This window comes from Cygnus atratus, chromosome 2 (assembly GCF_013377495.2).
Source record: "Cygnus atratus isolate AKBS03 ecotype Queensland, Australia chromosome 2, CAtr_DNAZoo_HiC_assembly, whole genome shotgun sequence".
NCBI lineage: Eukaryota > Metazoa > Chordata > Aves > Anseriformes > Anatidae > Cygnus > Cygnus atratus.
In genome coordinates, this window is record NC_066363.1 from 84,358,395 (window position 1) to 84,364,928 (window position 6,534).

The 6,534-nt window shown below is 40.1% G+C and overlaps 1 protein-coding gene across 1 annotated transcript in view; it reads left to right on the plus strand.

The window, feature by feature from the left end:
* Nucleotides 1-6,534, plus strand: part of DAP (death associated protein) — a 48,147-nt gene that overhangs the window by 13,554 nt on the left and 28,059 nt on the right. The gene's annotated exons all lie outside the window — the stretch shown is intronic.

Here is a 6,534-nt window from a genome sequence, read left to right on the forward strand (position 1 = left end):
CAGCCAAGCTGGTATAAGAAAATGATTTTAGAAGAATGAAAGCCTGTAATTTGTATTGTTTGTGATGAAGAAAGTGAGAAAAGCTTAGTCATATGCGGGAGTAAAATGATCTAAAGCAGTGTCTTGAGTGACATAGCTTATTTAGCACGACATTGTGTCTGTACAAAAAGTAAAATACCTTAAGCTAATAATTTTAGCAGTTATTTTGCATTGTGCTTTTCTCGTTATCTTTCCAAAGTGGTGTAATACATGGAATGAAGGTCACCCTGCTAATTTGAAAGCAGAAAACAATGTTGAAAGAGGTATTACGTAGGCATTATAACACACAGGAATCTCCAAACCCAACAGTATAATCAAATGTTTTTCATTATGCCAACTAAGCCCAAATTGTTGTTATTTAAATATTCGGCAACTCTGGGGGCCTTTCTGAAGCTAAAGGTATGAATTTCTATCAGAAAAAGCTGCCAAAGAACCAGATGCTATTCATTTATTTAGAATCAAAAACCTATGTTTGAAGTGAAATTGCCATGAGCTAAAAATGAGTAGGAGGTGTGACTGACGCTGTGTGCGCCAAGGGGGGATCTAGCTTTTCAAGTAGCACCTTCCTCTCCCTTGTTAAGTTTCTTCTGCCTCAACTGTGTCAGGCACTGAATGTTGAAGCAGTTTAGCATTAAAATAAACTTAAGATTTATCTTTTTTTTTAAAACTGTCATTGGGCAAAACAGAAAGGAATTTCACTCAGCTGCTTCCAGGACACTGGTACCAGAAGCCAGAAAGGCATGAGAGAATCAAAGAAAACATTGAAAATGCTTGTTATATCATCAGAGTTTTATTTAGTCTGCTGTTGCAGTTGATAGAGCTAGCTGTTCCATTGCAGCAGATTACTTGCCAGGAAAGCGTTCACTGCAGTAGACTTGCTGCCTTCTGACTTTATTGTAACATTTATATGATTGCAGCTTGGTCAGAGGCATCCTGTTATATAAACTGTAATTAGCAAAAAATACTTCAGCAAGATTCACATAAATCTTAATTTTAATGAGTTGGAGTTTCTTTGGAACTCATTCCTTAGAATGTATGCAATACTGTAAGCCTAGGTCTGCTAATGCATTCAAAGAGGAGATGCTTTTGTTGCTGTGGTGTATGACCAAGTTCCAAGACATACTCTCTAGGTTTAGATGCTGAGAGTTTTCTTTAATACAAAACAAGATGCAAGTTTTTTTTCTTCTTCTTAAACTTCTTTAGGTTTGATTGCCAGTGAGTGCTTCCTCGACTTCAGTTTTGGCACGTCAATACATAGGTCAGCACCTTAACTCATTTAAGCTTTATTTAGATTTGTTTCCGTTATCTTTAATCTGCAGCATAAATTTGATATTCTTTCCTGCTTTCTTCAGACTACAGTCATGTGCATAAGTACAGACTGAGCTTTTGTATCAGAAAAGAGAGAAGAATGAAAATGGTCGTTAAAGCAAAGAGAAGAGGAGCTTCAATTTATACATTTTCATTTGATTTCTTCTTTTTTTAAGATGAAAGGAGGTATGAGTTGCAGTGTTGGTTGATGATTCATGGTCTGCCAAACACAGCTTGATTAAAAAGAGAACAAAAAAAACCCTAACACCACGTTTTAGCTTTCGAAATATGGAAAAGGAAGGAAATGTAGAATAGCTGGAAAAAAAAGAAGAAAAAAAAAAACACCAGTAGAGGTTTTGTACAGATTTGTCTGTTTTTTCAGTTGAAGACTGAGAAAACCTGATAAATATAGATGAAAAACTTAAGTATCACATGTTATTCTAACTAGCATAGTCTCTGCAAATAAATCCTGCAGTGAAGCTAGTTGGTCTTTGGATAGATGTCAAGACATGGATGTTTTTGATCTAGAAGTCTAATTTGGTTCTGTACATCTTTTGTGTGCTTTGACTTCCATAAAGTAAACTGTTGGAATAGATGAAATGCCAGTGTATGTGAAGAAACCTAAAAAATCTGTATGTGGAATACAGTTGCTGTATTTCAGTGTTTGGTATTTGATGTTCATGACTTCCTACTCAGTAATGAGCTTTTCTTCATGTCCCCCGTACTGCACTCCTGGTGTGATAATTCTCTTTTAGGGTGCAAGTCTCTGGTCCATCTGCGAGGCATCTTGAAATAATTTGGAAATGATGTTTTGGAGACAGTGTCCTCAAAGTGTTCCTATTCAATTGGCAGAGTAAACATTGACTTCTGTAGTAGCACTCGTGAACTAGTAATTACAGACAATCCTGTAACTTTTCAGAACTGATGTCCATCACTTATTCACATAGTAGTTGGGACCAGAGACACTTTTTCAACATTGTTAGAAAGTAAATCTTTTTAAACAAGGCAATAGAAGCATTTCCTGAGGCAAGAATTGTGTTCTGAAGACATTTGGCTTCTTACCTCTGGGAGTGCTAGCCAAGTAAGTGCTGGAAGCCTGCTTGTTATATGGCTCATACTACGTGCTGGGAACCAAGCCAAAACCACCCAGTTCAAAGTGCATACCTGGCCTGGAGCTGCCACGGTGCAGCAAGGCAGTGCCCCCAGTCCCGTAGCAGGGACAGGTGGTCCTGGGGCAGCTCCCATCGCCGGCCAGGCGAGGTGCTGGGTCAGGGCTGGGGTCTGCCTGGGAGCAGAGGTCAGTGAGCTGGGCCTAGCGCGGCCTGCAGCTCCCTCATGAGGGGAGCGGAGGGGCAGGCGCTGAGCTCTGCTCTGGGGACAGCGACAGGACCCGAGGGAACGGCATGGGGCTGGGACAGGGGAGGGTCAGGCTGGGGGTTAGGAAAGCTTCTGCACCCAGAGGGTGGTCGGGCACTGGGACAGGCTCCCCAGGGCAGTGGTCACAGCACCGAGCCTGCTGGAGTTCCAGAAGCATTTGGACAACGCTCTCAGACACATGGTCTGATTTTTGTGTGGTGCTGTGTGGAGCCAGGATTTGGACTCAATGATCCTTTTGAGTCCCTTCCAACTTGGGATATTCTGTGATTATACTCGAAAACTTTATTAACAAAACAGGTTGGTTGAAACAATTGGTATCTTGGACCAATATTTTCAAAATGCATTTGAAACGGCCTTCATGGGCAAAGAGAAGTAAACCCTCTTGGAGAGCCTGATCACTGCATTATCTGGTAAGTAAGCAACCTAATGAGTGATTGTAGAGAAGATGGGGGTGGACTTCTCCCAGCAGTCCACAGTGAGAGACAAGGATTGCAAATGGCAGCAAAGGAAAATCTGACTGGGTATAAGGAGGGGAAAAAATAATCTGTAGTGATGATGGTGTCCAGGTGCTGAAGAAGGTGTCTGGAGATTTTCAGAATCCTTCTTGGAGGTATGCAAAAATTGACAGGTCAAGTCACAGTAATGTCGCAGCACTTGGAAGTGACCAGTCCAACCTTCTGCTCCAAGTTCCTTGCAGTCTAAACTATTCTGTAACACTATGAAATAAGAAGGATCTAATAGAAGTATCAGTAAATCAGGTATGGAGGTGATGTGTGATGCCTTTATTTGCCCTCTTCCATAACACAAGATGAATATCCCGTGAACAGCAAAATATTAAACACGTGGCTGTTCTCAGATGAGCTAGAAAGAAATGACTGAAGTTTTGTTGGTAGGTCTCCTAGCAAACTGATCTGTGTGTAGAGAATTTTTTATGATCATACATCACAGCAATGTGAGAAGCTGATAAAGATTCCTTCAAGTGCACTGTAGTCTCTGTATTGCCTCACACATGGTAACACTTCTGAGAGGCTTGCAGGCTGATTACTGTCTGAAATGTTCATGTGGTACCTTACCATCTTTGCTAGATTCCTGTCTTTGGTATGGTAGTGGGAAAAGAAAGAAAGATGGAGTTAGAAATAGCGTGCTGTGAGCAGGGTAAGACAACTGGTAAAATACTTAAATCTCTCTGTTCTGTAGTAAGAGCTCTGCCTTTGTTAGAACATTTAACCTTGGAGCCCTGGTCATGGGCTAACACAATTTTGTGCTAGTTAACAGATAAAATTACTCAAATCTAGGCTGCAGCCAGAATGCAAATCAACTTCTTTCCCTTGCATCCACCTGCAAGGAAGAATTTGTTGCCTGAGGTTATTGATGTAGGTTTTGAGCCCTATGTTTACTCTCCAGGCCAACCAGGGAAGCAGCTTCTAAGGTTTTTGGAGTTGCAGATGATTCTGCTAGCCTTCCAACTCTGTCTGTGATACCTTCTGGAGGAGAAAAGCGTTGAGTCTTGTAGGGGGACAAAGCTGACTTCCCAATCTGTCTTCAGCTAGGCCCAGGTGAAATGAGAGATTGCTGAGGAGCCCTGCAAGGGGATCAATCAGGTGGCTGCTACACTCTCTTAGGCTAAGGCGTGGAGGTGCTAGTTTCAAACTGTTCTCTTCCCCTCTGTATCTGGCCTTAAGCCTTGGACCTTTGCTGGGTTATCACCGCTGAGGTACAAATATCCCTCCTTTGCTGCTGTGCGCTCCATAATGGATCACTGAGAAGTTGAATCCAGTGCAGTTTGACATCTTAAGATGCAGAAGTTGACTTTGTCAATAAGTTTAACAGTGGTCTGTGCAGATGTGTTGGTTCTTACTTAAGTTAATGAATCAAATGTGGAGTTTTGGTTTCATCTGTAAGTCCTAAATGTTTTTATTCTTCATTACCTGGCATGCAGTAAGCATTGCTGCTGAACTTGAGATTTTTCAATACGTTGTGCTGTAAGAGTGCTTTGAGGAGGTTGTGAAAAACTCTGACATACTCCAAATCTGTTAAAAAGAGACAGATCAGTAAGATACTCTAGAACTTCCTAAGAGAGTGTAAGGACTGAGTTGAGATAGATTATATCTACAGTTAGTACTTTAATTATGTTGTTTTCTAATTTGGTGAAATTTCAGATGACTGGGTAGCTTATAACTGTATTTTTAAATGTCCAAGCAAAAAAATGACAGAAGCACATTTGAGAAATTTGATGTCATTGCAAGCAAGAACTTTTTAGGGTTTAAAAACCCTAAAGTAAGTATCATTTATATATCAACCGTCCTAAAAAAAAAAAAAAACAAACTTCCATGGGATATAGAAGGAATAAATTTCCTTATCAGATTCTTACATAATTTGCTAACTGTGGTGTGTCTGACACTTTTTCCTGAGGCAAGATGAGCCTGTGAATGAGAGGGAGCACTGGCTGATGCTCAATGAAAAAGAGGAAATCTTCAAGGCTAATTTTGCTGGTATTTCTCTGAGTGTTTCTTTCCATTTCGATATGGGAAGACAGCTGTCCTTCAGTGTCCTTAATTTCTGGTAGCTAAGTGGCCACTGTCCGCACTGTGTTACTTTGGTCATTGTTGCTCTCTCTCCTGGAGCAGCTTCGTAGATCTCAGTTGCAAAAGAGTTGAGGGCATGGATAATTGCTGTCAATGAATCTGGCTGAGGATAAACAATGAAGTATAGAGGACACTGTGTTTGTTAAGCATCAGTTCCTCAGAGTATAGTGTCATCGTCCCTTAGTAGACTAATGTAGAAGTTCTCTCTGCCATTCCGTTTTTATAAATTATTAGCTGCTACGCTAGTGAATTATGGGAAGCCTAAGTTCAGATTTCATGTCCCTTTCTTTAGGGATGGAGGGAGGGAAGTCTTGATTTTGTATACCACCTGAGGGTAAGTTAGAGGTTTGCTGTGTTCACAGTAAGAATTTGTGGGATGACAGGAAGAACAAATTCACCTAGTAGGCAGAGGCTATTGCAAAAGCTGTGTGCTTGATGAAGGAGGTATTTCGAAAGAGAAGAGATGTTTTAGTTAATTCAACACATGTTCTTTCATCAAGGAACTGCCTGTCAGGTTTAATTTGAAATGAAACTAATTGTTAGTCTGACAGCTTGATGTGCTGGGAAACTCAGTACATGGGTACCAAAATTGTTTTCAGCTGTATTATCTAACTGTTGTTTGACTTAATGAGAAAGGAAGAGCTGAAACATGCATGTTTTCAGGAATGAGTGCCTGTAAATTGCACTTCTGTAGAAATAATGTAAGTTTTTGTACTCTTTTCATCAAAGGCTTTAAAAACTGTTTTACTCTTGTTTTGTAATCTTTGCTAACTAGTGCAAGCATAAAAATATTGCTGGTTCTGGTGACATGTTAGTATGTTTAGCCCTATGTTTTTGGTCTTGTTTGTATTTTCTTTCCTTTGGTGTATCTGGGACAGAGAACAATCTGAATTCCCTAAACTATCAAGATGTAGAACTAAAGCATTAATTTGCATTTTTGGTCATACGAGATTTCATTAGAATCACTTGAACTTTAAAGATCTAATTGCAAGCTTATTTTACAGTTGGAATTAAAAGGACAACAAAGTCACTTTATCAGGTCAAACCAAAGACTGAAAAGAACTGTTTGGCAACTGGCATAGGTAAGCTTGGAACCAGTTGTATGAGTAATCAGTTTTATTGTGATCACTTCATACTAGTTAGTGCAATTAGGCATTACCTTTTAGGCAGTCACGGAATGCACTTGGTTCTCTTCAAAATGAAAAGAAGCTTGCGAAACAGTTCT